This window comes from Cervus canadensis, chromosome 1 (genome assembly GCF_019320065.1).
Source record: "Cervus canadensis isolate Bull #8, Minnesota chromosome 1, ASM1932006v1, whole genome shotgun sequence".
Taxonomy (NCBI): domain Eukaryota; kingdom Metazoa; phylum Chordata; class Mammalia; order Artiodactyla; family Cervidae; genus Cervus; species Cervus canadensis.
Genome location: NC_057386.1, coordinates 126,950,962 through 126,967,118, shown reverse-complemented (window position 1 = coordinate 126,967,118; position 16,157 = coordinate 126,950,962). Strand labels below are relative to the sequence as shown.

Genomic DNA, 16,157 nt, shown 5'->3' with positions numbered 1-16,157 from the left:
ATTAAAAATGTAATGCACAAGACTGTGTACCTACTGTGTGCTAAGTCGCTTCAGTTGTGTCCGACTCTTTGTGACCCTATGGTCTGTAGCCCGCCAGGCTCCTCTGTCCGTGGGATTTTCCAGGCAAGAATGCTGGAGTGGGTTGCCATGCCCTCCTCCAGGGGATCTTCCTGATCCAGGAATCAAACCCAAGTCTCCAAAGGCTCCTGCGTTGCAGACAGATTCTTTACCACTGAGCCACCAGGGAGGCCTGTGTACCTATTACTATTATTTTTAAAAAATTCCCTGGTGGTCCCGCAGTTAGGACTCTGGACTCTCACTGCTGAGGGCCCAAGTTCAATCCCTGGTCAGGGAACTAAGATCCCACGAACCACAGAGCACTGTCAAAAAAATAAAAAATTAGGATTTTGTGGCTTTAAAAAAAAAAGTTTTAAATTTTGTACTGGGGTATAGCCGATTAACAAACAATGTTGTGATAGTTTCAGGCGCCCAGCAAAGGGACTCAGCCATACGTATACATTTATCTATTCTGCCCCAACCCCCCTCCCTTCCAGGTTGCCACCTAACACTGAGCAGAGCTCCGTGTGCTATATAGTAGGTCCTTGTTGGTGATCCACTTAAAGTGTAGCAGTGTGTGATTTGTGACGTTTTGATGCAGTTAGATCTCGTTGATGAATTTTAACTTCTGTAGAGATAGCATCTTGTCATGGTGATACAGGACACGTGATCGGTGTATTCCCTAGATGCTGCTAGGGTGGGTTGCAGTGTTTGGAGCTTCTCCAAGTGCCTCCAGGTGCTCAGGTGCTGTTCTCCTCTGTGTATTCCTGGGAGTGAGACGGCCAGCTTGTGGCTCTCCTAGATAATGCTGGTAGGCTCTGCAAGGGGGCTGCCCTGGCTGGTCCTCTGCGTTGGGGTGTAAGATCTCCCCGCAGCCAAGGCCTTGGGTAAGACGTGTGGTTTGACAGCTACCTTACAAAAAAGACTTTCTTGGTTTCTTTTTTACATTTTTTTGGTGGTGCTGAGTGACATGCCAGATCTTAGTTCCCTGATCAGGGATCAAACTCGCAGCCCCTCCAGTGGAAGCATGGAGTCCTAACCACTGGACCAGAGAAGTCTCTTTCTTGGTTTTCAGAAGCAGAACAGATGTGTTCTCTATAAATTGGAAAATGAAGAAACCAAAAAAGCCTGCATATTAAAAAAAAAAAAAATGCAACCACATTCCCAACCCCCAGAGAGAGACTGTTGGCATCTTAGTGTCTGTGGGTTTGGATAGAAAGGACCAGTTCTGACCTTTGCTGCCTGGACGTGACCATGGGGAGAGGGAATGGGGAACCGTCTAGATTCTGCAGTCCCTTTTCTAGACCTGGCGGGTCAGAATTTTCAGGAATAGGGCGGGTGTCTGGCGGCTCTGGGATGGGGCTTTGAGTCAGTTGGGCCTGGGCCCTGCCTCTGCCCTGCAGTCTGTGTGACACGGAACACAAAACCTCGCCTCTGTGACCTCGTCTCCTTGCAGGCTTTTGTGCATGTTGTAGGTGCTCAATTAATGCTCAAGTGAATGTAGCTCCTCAGGATTTCTCACCTGGGCATTGCTGATGTTCGGGGTGGATGCTTCTATTTGGGGGCTGTCCTGGGCACTGTCAAATGCTTAGCATCATCCCTGGTCTTTACCCTTGGTACCCTCCACCCATCGTGATAACCAGAAATGATGGCAGAGGTTGCCCAGTGTCCTCTGGGGGAGGGGTGCACAAACACCCCCCAGGACGCCTGTGGTACATGAGGGCTCTTAGGAGGGCAGAGAGGTCCTGTGAGGGAGTTTTCCTCGGAGTCTGTGTCCAGTGTGTAGATTTTGTTCATTCGGATGCTCTCGCTGAGGGGACCTACTGGGTGCCAAGAGCTATCTCAAGTTCTAAGATGTGGCTAGGATTACATCAGGCAAGTGCAGCCTGGCTGCTCCCCCTCTACCAAGGCGTTAGCTGGACACTCTGCTCACCCACTTCTGATTTGGCATCCGGATATGGTGGTGACTTAAGGCCCGTCCCTGTCTTAGTCTCCCCATCTGTGAAATGGAAAAAGCGTAGTCCTAAGGGTTGCCGCTGATCCTGCGGGGAACCCAGTCACCTTTGTGGGCTTCCCAGGTGGCGCTTGTGGTAAAGAATCTGCCTGCCACTGCAGGAAATCCCATGGACAGAGAAGTCTGGCGGGCTGCAGTCCATGGGGTTGTAACGAGTTGGAAACGACAGAGCAACTAACGCTAGCACTTCCCCAGCCATAGGGCACACAAGATGCTTCGTGATGGTGAGCAGATGATGTGTGCACAGACTTACAGGGCCAGTGTGCACACATCTGCCTTTGGGGGTCGCTGCAATTGGGCACTGCGGGGTGGGGTTGGGGGTGTGAGTGAGGTGTGGGCGGGCCTGGCTGTGCAAGTGGGGGTCTTTGCTGGAGGGTACTCAGCTGCCCTCCTCCTCGAGTCCCTGAGGAGCCGGCTCAGTGGAGATCCCTAAGGCGATTAAGTGGGTTCATTTGATCCTGAACGTGAACTTGAGCAGGCGGCTTATCTCCTGGAGATGAAAGCCGGGCTGGCGAGGAGCCACCTGGCCCAGTCGGGGAGTGCGGGATTTTCTCCTCCACGCCCTGCCCACCCGGGGGGCCTGTGCTGGGGGGCTTTTGCCCCATCCGCCTCCAGTCCCTTCAGGCTGCCCGCGGTGAACCGGGGCCGTGTGCTTTTTCTGTGTCAAATAGCAGCAGGCACTCGCCGCGTTCATTCGTTCGGTCCTCTCCATCTCGTGAGCTAGCAAGGATCACATCATCACTTTCCCTGTGTTTCAGGCAAATGGCTAAGGCTCAGAAAGGTTGGCTGACTTACCTAGAGCCACACAGCATCCTGACAACCCCTGAGGATATTTACAGCATAATCTTGGAAAATCCCCTTTACTCCTTGGCACTGAGATTTCCTCCTGAATACAGTCTTGACTTTGCACAGAATTAACCAGAACAACAACAATCAGTGTATGCCCCATTGTAGTATAAGAGGAAATGGGAGGAAGTTGCTGCTGGCTCCTACTCAGCATGAGTAAGTGTCGATTCGAGGCAAGTGAGATCAGAGGCGTTTCGGTTCTGGAAACACATGAAAGTGATGTTCAAGAAAAGGCTAGTGTTTGGATCAGTTCTGGCAGGTTTTGTTTTTTTTTTTTAACGGCCAGGTTATTTGAAAATTGTGTGGGGAGGGTGCCTTTCGTGGCGTGGGACTGTCCCACTGGCCAAGTGCCAGTCATAGGACGCCAAAAACATCCCTGTCTGTTTCTGAGATGTTCCAGGGTGGGGACCCTGCCTAGGAGACCCCCTAACAACACACAAATAACAATATGCTGTTAGTGGTGGGGGACGAGACCACTGTGGTCGAGACCCTCTCTGCTTTCGTAACAGCAGGTCAGGCACTGTGGTCCTCCTCCCTGCTCCACTGTCTGACCTGGGCACCCATCCAGCCTTCTCCTGGCCTTGGAATCCATCCATTCTTGTTCCTACCATTTTCTTCATGCTCTCTAAAGGAGAATGAGAATCTTCAGTTCCTCCCTACTTTTCCCCCTCCTCTGAGAATAAAACCAGAGACTTTGAGCATGCTGGGGAGCTGTCCCCCACCACCCACCTCCCTGTCATTGATGTATCTCCAGCCACATCCCTCCCCACCCTGCCCTCTGTACTCAGCCTCTCTACTTGCTATTCCCCCACCAGGAATGCTGTTCCCTGTGATTGGCATGGCGACTGTCATCAGGTCTCAGGTCACATGTCACCCTCAAGAAGTCCTCCTGGCTGCCCAGTCAAGCACCGCCCCCCACCCCAAGCCACTATGCCAGCCCCTCACTCAGGACTGTAGTTGTTGATCCATGAAGTTTCTCGGTTGATTCCGTCCCTTGGTGTGTTGTTGGCCTTCCCACATCAGAAGGTCACTTCCAAGAAAGCAGGGGCTGCTTCTGTCTTGTCCGCAGCTGAGCCCCCAGTGCCTGAATCGGCATCAGGACATGACAGGGGCTTCCTGCCAAGGAATCCATTGGCTGTCAGTGTGGATGGCTTGTGTGTTTCTTGGCAGGGAGACCAGGCCTGGCCTGACCTGGAGAAGAAGGAGGATGGGTCCTGGACACAGGGTCCTTGTCCCTTCAGTGGGTTCTGCCCTGTCTGGAACTGACCAGACCAGAGGGCTGGCCCAGGGGAGGGGTGGGTACCACTCACTGCTATTTCCTGCCCAGGAATAGAGGCTCTTAGTGGGGACCATGGTGGGGATGGGGTCAGTGGGGTGACATTGCCCCCAGGATTATTTGTCCATGTCTGAAGACATTTCATTTGTCCCAACCCTGGGGAGGTGCAACAGGTGTAGTGGGTCGAGGCCAGAGATGCTGTGAACATCCTATAGTGCACAAGCGTTCATGCTAAGTCACTCCAGTCATGTCTAACTCTTTGCGACCTCGTGGACCTGGGATTCTCCAGGCAAGAATACTGGAGTGGGTTGTCATTAAGAACCAAGTGTCTTAAGTGTGAGGACCTGGCATCAGGCCTTAGAAACTCACATCTTGGTTCCGCCCCGGGCAGGGGAGGGCAGGAACACCTAGGTTCCCTTTTCGTGCTATGTCTGTATTTCTGTGGCCCAGAGTATGCCCTCTCCCCCAACCCCCCTGCTTCTAAAGGGACTCTGAACATCCCAGAGTTGCTTGTCCTAGCTGTCACCAGCACTCGGAAGCCTGGCGGTTCCCTGGGTGACATGCCCCATGCCTGCTGGGTTCCACAGTCTGGCTGCCACAGTCTCCCTCGCCTTTCTGGTGGGAAATCCCTCTTGAGAGTGTCCTTTCCAGTACCCTTGTTTACAAATGGGGAAGTGGCGGCCCAGAGAGGGTAAGGAGTTGACCCAGGGTCACACAGCACAACACAGCCTGGATATGGGAGGCCTGATGCTTGAGCAAGAAAGGCCCTGAGCGAGGGACTGTTAGCTCTGGGGCTACTATGGTCCCCTCTCTCCAGCCAACTGGTTCTTCCTTCTGGCCAGATTGCACACTATATCACTACAGTCTTTATGGTTATTTTATAACATTGCAAGTTTTAAAGTATTTCACATCTGTGTGTATTTATATATATTGTCAGATTGCCTTTCTGTATCATTCAGGAAACATTTATTCTTCTTATTTAAAAAATAAATAGTTGGTCCATCCGTACAATGGAATACTATTCAGCCATAAAAAAGGAACGAAGTGCTGATCCATGTTGTAATGTGGATGAACCTTGAAAACATGAGGCTGAGTGAAAAAAACCAGACGCCAAGGGCTGCATATGGTGTGGTCCCATTTCTATGAAATGTCCAGAACAGTTAATCCATAGAGACTGAAAGCAGATGAGTGGTTGCCAGGGGCTGGGGGGAAAAGAGGGGGCATGGAGGCAAAAAGCTCGGTGAGTAGGGGATTTCTTTTCTGAGTGCTGGAAATGCTGGGAACTAGAGTTGGTGACCTCACAGTGCCGTGAATGTAATCAAGTCCACTGAATTTTTCACTTTATAATGGTTATTTTTATGTTGTATGAATTTCACCTCAATTAAAAAAACCCATTTGGGAACTGAAAAAGATACATCTTTATTGGGCTCTTACTGTATGCTCAGCAGTCTGTAGGCATACTTCAACTGAGTCTCTGAGTCCTGTGAGATGAGAATTTCCATTTCACAGGCGAGGAGCTGGCTCCGAGATGTGAAGCAACACACCCGGGGTCACCCAGCCGAAAGCAGGGGAACCTGGATTAGAAGCTAGGTCTCAGGCCAGATCCTCAGGTCACTGCAGCTGTGCTCTGCCGACTTTCCTGCCCGCCTGCCCTCCGCCTGGAACATCCCTGCAGGCACTTCCCTGCTGGGGCCCCGGGTGGGGGCAGGGCTGGATGCGATACAAAGGCCCTGGGGCAGGTCGCTGCTAGCCTGGCGGCTGTGCTGTGCCCCCGGCCCCCCACCCCCACTCCACCACAGAAGCAGGAACTTTCCAACACAGAGCCCGGCTGTGAATCAGCGCGACTCACTCTGGAGAGTTCGTGGGGCCTCCGGGGCTGTTTTCAGTTTCCGTCGAGTTTCTCACTCTGACTCAGTGTGGGCCCCCGCCGCCGTGCCCCAGCCACCTGGGCTTCTGAGCACCTGCGGGACATCACAGAGAGCTGGCTTTGAGGCTGCCCTTTGCTGGGTGCTCGGGCCTCAGTTTTCTCATCTGTGTAGTGGGGGCAGTGAGGGAGGTGTTTGGGGTGTTTACTGGCATCAAACAGTGGATCCCAGGGGCCGCATGTACCCAGGGTGTGTGTGGAGGGTTTTGGTGTGGACATGAAGGGCTGAAAGCTGGGAGCTCCTTGGGGGGACTCAACGGTGGGGAGGCCCACACCCCATACCCGCTCCAGATCTGTCCTCGGAGGGTCTGAATGGATGGCTGTGTGTGTCCAGGGCATTCTGTTCTCTATGACAGGCCAAGCCCGGTCAAGGGATGGTGGCCTCAGCAGCCTATGTTTCCCACTGGGTCCTACTGCAGAGGCTGGGCGGGGGTCTGTGCAGGGGTATTGTCATCAATACCCCCATCAGGCTGGGGGCCTGAGCCTGGGTGTCCTAGGTTCTGGGGGGGCTGGGCCTGGGTCCCTGCGGTGGCGGGCTGGTGAACCCTGATGGTAAGCTTGCCCTGAGCCCCTGCTGTGTGCCAAGCTGTGTGTTTCCGCTCAAAGTAACCCTTGGCATCACCCCCCCATTTTACAGACGGGGAAACCAAGACTCAGAGAAGCCAAGTGATGGCCTCAAGCTTAATGACATGGTAGAGCTGGCATTTGTGCCTGAGCCGGCCTGGTTTTAGTTCCCCTGCTTATCGCCTCCCTCTCACAAAAGCATAGGAAGCAGTCTCAGAGGTTTAAGCAACAGGCATGGTCACCTAGCTTGAGCTTGGTGCGGCTGGGATTGGATCTGGGTCTCTGGCCGGATCCTGGGCTGTCAGGACTCTGTGTGTGGACTCGCTTGCCAGGCATCTCTGTCCCCTTCTGTGCAGGATGGGCTGGTCTCCCTGGTGTGCAGGTCCTGGATGCTGGGGTGGGTCAGAGGCTGGTGTTGGGGAGGGGATGGGTTCCCCGTGGAGACATGAGCTTTTACCAGTGTGCAGTGTGTAGAGGGGATGGGGGTGGGGGAGGGGAATGGAGAGCTCCAGAGGTCCTAATCTCCCTCCCTGGACCTGGTCAGTGGTGACCACCCCTCCCTCCCACCCGGGGTCGCTGGACTCTTTGGAATATTCCCTGGGCCCCCCGGGTGACAAATCTCTTTCACCATCTCTTGACCCAGACAATTAATTGCTTCTGGCGATCCATCCATGGTTCCATGACCCCCCTGCTCTCCCAGCCTGCTGCCCTCAAGACTCCACACCCCCACCCCACCCCCAATCCCCCCCCACCCCCGCCCTGCAGCTGCTAATGGCCCAGACCCTGCTCCAGGGCAGGGAAGCCTGGGGTTTGGGGGTTGGGCCTGGGAATATTGCAGTGGCTTTCCCTTCTGGCTGACCATCAGGCAGCCTCTTCCCCAGAGAACACTGAAGCTAGCATTTTAGGGCACTTGCCCTGTGTTCCTACAGGGTGGAACTATCTTTACAGAGAGTCCAGGATGGGGCCTCTGAGGGACTTCCAGAGGCTTCTGGAAGTTTCCACCCCACGCAGTCCCCGGTGCCCCATTCCCAGAAAGCCCTCTCTCTTATCTCCCATCCCTCAGGGGACTCCCATGCAGAGGTGATGTGTGGTTAAAGTGGACGCCCAGATGCAAATCTTAGCTGTGGGAACCCTGGGTACACTTTCTTGCCTCTCTGCCTCATTGCTCCCATCTGTAAAATGGGGAGAGTCATGGTAACTCGTGCGTACGATGCTTGTAAGAATTAAACCAGTTAGTAAGCTAGAGGGCTTAGCATGGTGCCCACTCAGAGAAAGTCACGGCAGGGGGGTTTCGGGTGTCTGCCACTGGTGGTGCTGGTGATGGACAGACAGAGGGCATCTCTTGGGTCTCCGCAGGCCTTGAAGCAAAGCCGCCCACCCTGCCCCACCCCAGCCCCCACCCTGGCCTGGTCTGTGCCGCCTGCCTTGCCTTGCCTTGCCTTGCCTTGGGCTTGGCTGGGAGCCAGGCTGCCAACACTGGGTGTGGCCCGAGTCCCCTCCCATCCCTCCCGTTCCTTCCAGAAATGGGTCGATATCCTGGCTCCTTCCTGGCGTCTAATTGCTCCTGTTGGCTGCTGTCTTCACAGATGGCCCCACACCCTGTAGTGAGAAGATGGGAGGTTTCTGAAAAGTGTGTTCCGAGGTCAAATTGAGGGTGGAAGGCGTGGAGGATGGGGTGGCCAAGGGCAGTCGCCTGGGTGCCCATCTCTCTGCCCCTCACCGGCTGTGCCAGCTCAGGCGGATGGCTGAACTATTTTGGGTCTCAGGTTACCCATCTGTAAAATGGGGTCAGGATAGATGGCCCAGAACCTGGCATACCGTAAGCGCACTTACGGGAGGGGACTATTATTATTGCTGTGGTGACCCGCTGAGCTTGTTTCGCCTGCGATCAGTGCAGGTCTCTAGGGAGCCCAGGTGGGTGATTTGGAGGCTGGGGCACTCATGGGCAGGGGTCAGGGCTACTCCTCCTTCTCCTCCTGACTCTGTGCCTCCCTTGGATGGCCCTCGAGCCCCGTGGAGTGGGGCGGTGCCACCCATGGTTAGGTGGGCTGTGTCCCCTTTGGGCGGGGTCATGCATCACCTTCTGTTGGGCCAGAGCCCCTCCTCCCCACTTTGTCCTCCCCCAGGCCCTGTCCACTCAACATCCATGCTGGCCGTGGTTTTGATTTGACTGCCCCGCCGCCCCACCCCCCACCCCTCGACTGTCGCTGACTGCCGCAGTCTGGTGGGGAATCAGAGACCTGGGTGAACTCTTGGTGACTGCCTCTCCGCAGTTTCAAGGAGAGCCAGTCTCAGCTGTCACTTGAGAAGGAAAATAAAATACCCCAGTGACTTCTAAATGGAAGGGGCCGCCTCCCTCTCGCTCTGACTGTCTGGCCTGCTTACTACTGCAGTGACAGGGAAGGGCGACACCTGGCCCCAGGAGACAGGGGAGACTTCCTTGTTCATCTAGTGTGAAGAGATGTGCCCGGCAGCCCCAGGAGGTTCTGGGAGGGGTGTTAGGTACTCCCCTAACCCCCTGCCACCTTCTAATGCCTCAGGGCCCTGGCCTGCTCCCGCCCTGGGCACCTGGGTCACACTGCACCTGAAGTCCCCAAATTCAGCATGCAGGGACAGCTTCCAGAAGTTATGCCTGCCCCTTGGGGGCAGTGCCGGGATCTGCAGGGTCCTGTTTAGGGCCTCTGTAAAGCACGTTTTGTGACTGGTTCATCTTGGCCTAGCAAGTTCACGCTGCCACGTGGAGGCTTATGTGGGGGTCACTTCCCTTTCCTCAAAGTAGCAGGCATTGCAGTGGTCCCCAGGCCCTGGGTGATTTTTGTGGATCATGACCTATGCTACTGAAGGAGCTTGAGGTGGGAAGGCGGGGGCCGCCAGGGACGGGGGACCCTGGTGGGCTTGCGTCTATGGGGTCGCACAGGTTCGGACACGACTGAAGCGACTTAGCAGCAGCAGCTGGTGAAGGAGCGTCTTTTCTCCAAGGCTGACTCGAAGAGGGACCTAGTTCAGGCCCTGAGGGTCCTGGCTGGGGACCTTGTCCCAGCCCCTAAGCTCATTGGCCGAGTGATTGAACTTGACCTGTGCCCACTGAGGGTGTTGAGATGAAACGGCAGGGACTATGGGTGGAGCATCTCCTCTCTGAGGGGTGGTACTGAGGGTCCGGGGCTGGATGGGCAGAGCCTGGGCGGGGAACCTGCCCTGGGAGGAGGTGATGACTGGGCGGGACTACAGTGGTTAGTTGTGACTCCTGCTTCTGGTTGGGCGCTGGCTTCTGGCCTCTGCACTGATTGGGGGAGAATCGTGGAGGACCCGCCCACTGGGTGGACCACTGAGGTGAATGGTAGCCTGGCTGTGCAATCCCCTCTTGGAGCCTCAGTCTGTCCATCAGAGAGATGGGCAGCAGCAGCTCAGGAGGATCGGGTCAGGTTACTGCTGCCCTTAGACTGAGGGTCTGAGAACACAGAGGAGGGTACCACTAACAGTAAGAGCGCTCAACCCCATGCGTGCAGTTAAGGCCGTCTGGGCACCTGTCCTGACCTCTCACCAGCCATATGAGCCTGGGGCAAATGACTCAACCTCCCCAAGTCTTAGATTCCTCATCTGTAAAATGGGGATAATAAATAACCCACCTGAGGGACTTCCCTGGTGGTCCATTGGTTAAGAATCTGCCTTCCAGTGCAGGGGACGCCGGTTTGATCCCTGGTTGGGGAACTAGATCCCAGAAGCCACAACTAAGACCTGGTGCAGCCAAATAAATTTAATGAAAGGGCTTTTTGAGGTCTACACTGTGCCAGGCACTGTTCCAAGAGGCTGAGCTGTATTGATTCATTTAATCATCACAGCAACCCTCTGAGGGGACACTGTTACCACCCCTCAGTTTACAGACAGGGGAGGGGGAGACAGAGGCACAAGGAATAAAGTGACTTGGGTGCCCAGTGCGGTAGTGGCCGACCAGGACTGGAACCTTAACTTCTCTAGCCTGTAGGCTGCAGGCACTACAAGGGCTCCGTCAGCATCTGGAAGGTGTGCCCCCGGGGGGCCCTGCGGAGGATGCAGCCCGCATGGCTGGAGGCCCGGAGGAGGCAGGGCTGGGAGAGAGGATTTGTTCTGAGCCCTGGCTTGGGCAATCGCTTTTAGCAACTTGCCCAAGGAATAGGCTTCCCTGGTGGCTCAGAGGTTAAAGCGTCTGCCTGCAATGCGGGAGACCTGGGTTTGATCCCTAGGTGGGGAAGATCCCCTGGAGAAGGAAATGGCAACCCACTCCAGTATTCTAGCCTGGAGAATCCCACGGACAGAGGAGCCTGGTGGGCTACAGTCCACGGGGTCGCAAAGAGTTGGACAGGACTGAGCGACTTCACTTTCAAGGAACAGGTGGAGGCAAAGGCCAGGTGTTGCCAGGGCCTCAGGGGGCCTGCAGAGTCAGGGCATTGCCCCTGGGTGTCCTGGGGAGAAAGGCCTGGAGGTACTGAGGCTTAGCTACCAAGCACTTAACTAGCATTGAGGCTGGAGCCCTGAGGTGCTGACCTTAGGAGAGACCCCTGTGCAGGGAGACGCTGGTCTTGGGGAAGAGGACACCGCCTCCATGGAGCCCTCAGGGATTGACCTGGAGGTGTCTCCCTGGCCCTGCCTCACACCGTTCTACTTGGTGTCAGTTCAGAATGTGGTGCTCCCCTCCTGTGGCCTCACCCTGGAAATAGTGATAAAACCCTCACCTCCGGGGACACCCTCGCTGTCTTCCCATTCTCCTCCTCACCTGCCATCACTCCTGTCACTCACTGCAGGCTTACCCTGGTTTGGGCTTTACTTGTGGCTCAGCTGGTAGAGAATTCACCTGCAGTGCAGGAGACCCTGGTTCATTCCCTGGATTGGGAAGATCCCCTGGAGAAGGGAAAGGCTACCCACTCTAGTGTTCTGGCCTGAGAATTCCATGGAAAGTATAGTCCATGGGGTTGCAAAGAGTCGAACATAAGTGAGCAACTTTCACTTTCACTTTCACTTTACCCTGGTTTGTCTGTTCAGTCACTGCCTTTTTTTTTTTTTTCAGTCACTGCCTTTTGATGTCATCTTGTTCTGTTCTTTTTTTTTTTTTTTTTCCTTTTCCTTTTAAATTTTTGGTTGTGCCTTGGGAATTCCCAGGTGGTGCTAGTGGTAAGAACCCTCCTTCCAATGCAGGAGACATAAGAGAAGCAGGTTTGATCCCTGGGTGGCGAAGATTCCCTGGGGAAGGGCATGGCAACCCACTCCAGTATTCTTGCCTGGAGAATCCTATGGACAGAGGAGCCTGGCGGGCTACAGCCCATAGGGTTGTACAGAGTCTGACATAGCTGAAGCAACCTAGCACATGTGCATGAGCCCATGAAAACGTGTGTGTGTGTGTGTATGTGTGTGTGTGAGACTGAGGGTGTGCATGAACTGCTGAGTGTGCAAGCACAGGTGTGATTGAGACCTTGAAATGAGGGGGTCTGCTCCCTGACTGGACTCCCTTGCACAGGGGTCAGAGCTGCCCGCCTCCTAGGAGGCCCAGGGCAGGGGGACCTTTCCAAGCCCAGGGAAGTCCCAGTGGGTGTGGCTCTGGTGGGAAGTTCCTGCAGCTTGGGGTCAACCTGGGGGCTGGAGCGGCCACCTCCCCCCTCCCACTCCTCCTGTTCACACCCAAGGAAGGTTTACTGCACTGCACACCCCTCTGCCCATCCCCCACCCAGTGACCTGGCTCTTGTGGCCTAAAGAGCTCGGATCTGGATTTGAATCCTGGCTCCTTCCTTTCCTAGTGGGATGTCCTTGGGTGAGTTACCCTCACCCTCAGCATCAACTTCCTGGGCTGAAAACAGAGGCCACCCCCATCTCCCAGGATGGTTGTGGGAATTATATGGGGTAACGGGGAAGCAGCTGGAACCCGGAAAGGCTACAGGAAGTGTATGTAGTTCTCCTTCCATCCCCAACCCAGAGCCGTCTCCAGGCCAGGAGGCTGTGGGAGCCCAGCATGTCCACCACGGCTCCTCTTTCATCCCTCATCTGTGTGGACGCTACTTGCAAAATATTCTCCATCCTGTCCATTTGTCCCACTTCCATCTCCATCCATCCTCCACTCCAGAGACCGAAAAATGCACTCTGCAAATTCCAGTGGGACCAGTCCCTTCTCTGCATGCAGAACCCTCCGAAGGGTCTCCTTGCCCCGGGGAATAAAGCCCCCAATCCGCAGGGCCCAGCGTGATCAGCTCAGTCTCTTCAGCATTCACACACACTCTGTTCTGACTTTTGCGCTGGGATCAGCTGTTCTCTGCCTGGGCCCCCCATCTTCTTGTGTTGCCAACCCATCTCCTCCCCACCCCGATTCGGGCCAAGCACACCTTCCTCCTTGGGGCTCGGCCTGGCTTCTCCCGGGAAGTCCCCAAGTTCTCCAGGCTGGGAACCGCTCTCTGGACCTGCATGTTGCCGGCATTGCTGAAAGAACTCCGTCTGTCCTCCCGGGGCTTGTGACCCTGGGGCTGGCCCGGGCCAGTCTTGACCCCACACCATCAGAGGATTCCTTTGGGGACTGGAGCTGGGAGAAGGTGGGAAGCAGGTGGGATCTGATCTCCAAGCTGCCCTTCCAAGGTGGTGCCTGGAGAGAGCGCTCACCCACCTGACCCTGCCTGAGCTCTTCATAGGAACTGCTTCAGGGGACTGGCCATGGAGGTTCCCGGGAGCCCGGGGCCGGGAAGGCTATGGAGACACACCTGGTCTCCCTACTTCCAGCCTTCCTGCTGGGCCTTGTCTCTGCAGCTGCCCAGGACAAGTACCTAGCCTGGAGGCATCATAGTGGAAAAAAAAAAAACTTAAAAGAATAGGAGAGAAGGGGCAGGATCCTCCCTCTTGAGCCACTGGCGGCAGCGGCCCCTTTTAGGACTTCTGGGTCTTGGAGCTTAGCTGCCAGCCCCTGCATCGGGGTAATGTAATATCCAGCAGGAACTGAGCCCATGTTGGCTACGCAGGCACTTCATCCCCACGGTGTCCCTGTAAGGTCAGTGTTTTTATCTTTCATCTTACCCATTTTATTTTTGAATTAAAAAAGAATTTTTTTTGACTGCACTGCATGGTTAGCAAGATCTCAGTTCCTCGACCAGGGATCAGACCTGGGCCCTCGGCAGTGAAAGTTCAGAGTCCTGACCACTGGACCGCCAGGGAATTAAATTCCCTTGTCCCCATTTTAGAGAGGAAGAAACTGAGGCTCATAGAGTTGAAGCTACTTGTCCCAGGTGTGCACACAGCTAGGAGGGGCAGAGCCCAGCGTTGAACCCAGGGAGCTTGGTTCTGGAGCCTGAGCCCCACATACAGTGTCTTGTGAGCGCCGGTAGCCTCAGCTCTACTTGCCGCTGATGCAGAGGAGGTTCCCTGAAGGTCCAGTCAAGGCAGAGATGTTTGTGAATGGATGGGTCTTGAAGATGGCCTTGGGGAGTGGACCCGTCTTCTGGATGGGAAAACTGAGGTCAGAGAGAACTGAGGGCTTGCCCAAGGTCACAGCCGTTAGTAGAAGAACTGGGACCACAGCCAGGTTTTTGATCTCTGTCCAGTGGTCTGCCCGTTACCATTTGTTTGAAGTGTGTTGCCTGCTCAGTCGTCTCTGACTCTTTGCGACCCCACGGACTGTAGTCAGACTCCTCTGTTCATGGAATTCTCCAAGCTAGAATACTGAATCGGTTGCCATTCCCTTCTTCAGGGGATCTTCCTGACCCAGGGATTGAACATGGGTCTCCTGACTTGCAGGCAAGATTCTTTACCATCTGAGACACCAGGGAAGCCCACTGTTTGTTTACTTGTTCTTTTTGTGTGTGTATGCAAAGACTTACACAGTAAAGAATGCATAAATACCTGGGTGCAGATTAGTGAATAATTGTTAAGGAGATAGGTGATCAGTGTTCTAATTTTTGTGGGAAACATCTTCTTTTGTTCTAGGGTGACTGCCTCTGCAGACCTCTTGTGAAAGTGGAGTCTTGCCTTACCCAGAATCCTATAAATGGAATCCTAATGCGAGCTTAGTGTCTGAGTCTGACATTCTTCCATGTGGTTGTGTGTCTGTAGTTTGTTCAGATTTATTGTAGAGTAGTAGTCCATGGTATGGATGTACCGCTGTTTGTTTATCCCTTTGTCTATGGATGAATATATTGTTTACAGTTTTTTTGTGTGTGTGTGATGATGAATAAAGCTGTTATGAACATTCACGTATTGGTACAACTCTTTGTGTGAGCATATGCTTTCATTTTTCTTGGGTAAATACCCAGCAGTGAAATTGCTGGGTCATATGGTCACCCAAATGTATGTTTAACTTCGTGAGAAACTGCCAAACTGTTTTCCTAAGTAGTTGCACCATTTTGCATTCCACTAGTAATGTCTGAGAATTCCAGTTGATCTGCATTTTTGCCAACACTTGGTATTGTCTGTCTTATTTTGGCCATCCAGATGGATGCGTAGGGTGTCTCTTGTTCTAATTTTTAAAAATATTTATTTGTTTGGCTGTGCCAGGTCTTAGTTGCAGCAAACGGGATCTTTTAGTTTTGGCATGTGGGGTCTAGTTCCCCGACCAGGGCTCAAACCCTGGGCCCCCTGCATTGGGAGTGAGGGGTCTTAGCCATTGGACCACCAGGGAAGTCCCTGGTCTCTTGTTTCTAGTTTGCAGTTTTCTGCTGACTAATGATATTGAGCATCTTTTCGTGTGCTCATTGGCCATTTCTATATCCACTTTTGCAAAGTGCTATCAAGTCTTTTTGCCCATTTTTCTATTGGGTCGACTGGTTCTTATTTATTTGTGAGTGTGCTTTTTATATCCTGGATGCTTGTTTTTAATGTGCTGGCTTTGACTTTGAAGGGTGACTCAGGAATTGTTGAATGAGAGTAGTAGGCCCACCCCTCTTTCAGGTGTCTCTTACTGACTTTATGGGGTCCCCTGGGAAGTTAATGGGTGATTTTCACGGCAACACTGTAATCTGGGCCCGGGGTCCCTGGGAGGGTGGGGTTGATGGGGTGTGGGCTGCCTTTGTAACCACACAGTTTGGACTGGAATCCCAGCTCCATGACTTCCTAGTTGTGGATCCTGGGACTTGAGACTTTGATTCTCTGAACCTCAGTTTCCCTCTCTGTCAAATGAGCTAGCAGTACCGCCTCATAGAGTTGTCATGGAGAAATACTTGACCCCAGGCCCAGGCCAGGGCCTTGCCGTCTACCTGCACTTTGATGTGGTCATGCCCTGGGCCATGCGTGGAGGCTGGGATCCTTGCTAACAAGACCCGCATTTTCCCCTGCAGGTCCCAGGGAGTCTCTGAGGAATCGGAGTTGCTGGCGGCTTTTTCTGGTAGGTTCCTGTTTGTCCCCACTTGCTGTCTCCAACATATTGCTGCGACCTCCTCGGGGTGGTGGGTCGGAAGTTGCTGGGTTGTCATATTCTACTGGTGAGTGGATATGGTGGATCGGGGCGGGGGGCGGGGGCCGCGCTCCATGTGGCTTCA

General features: G+C 54.1%; 1 protein-coding gene across 1 annotated transcript in view; it reads left to right on the top strand.

Annotated features, from left to right (window-relative positions):
- Nucleotides 1-16,157, top strand: part of NCOR2 (nuclear receptor corepressor 2) — a 234,501-nt gene that overhangs the window by 17,683 nt on the left and 200,661 nt on the right. Inside the window, 1 exon segment of the mRNA XM_043442529.1 lies at nucleotides 15,957-16,003. The gene's annotated coding sequence lies outside the window, so the exon portion shown is untranslated.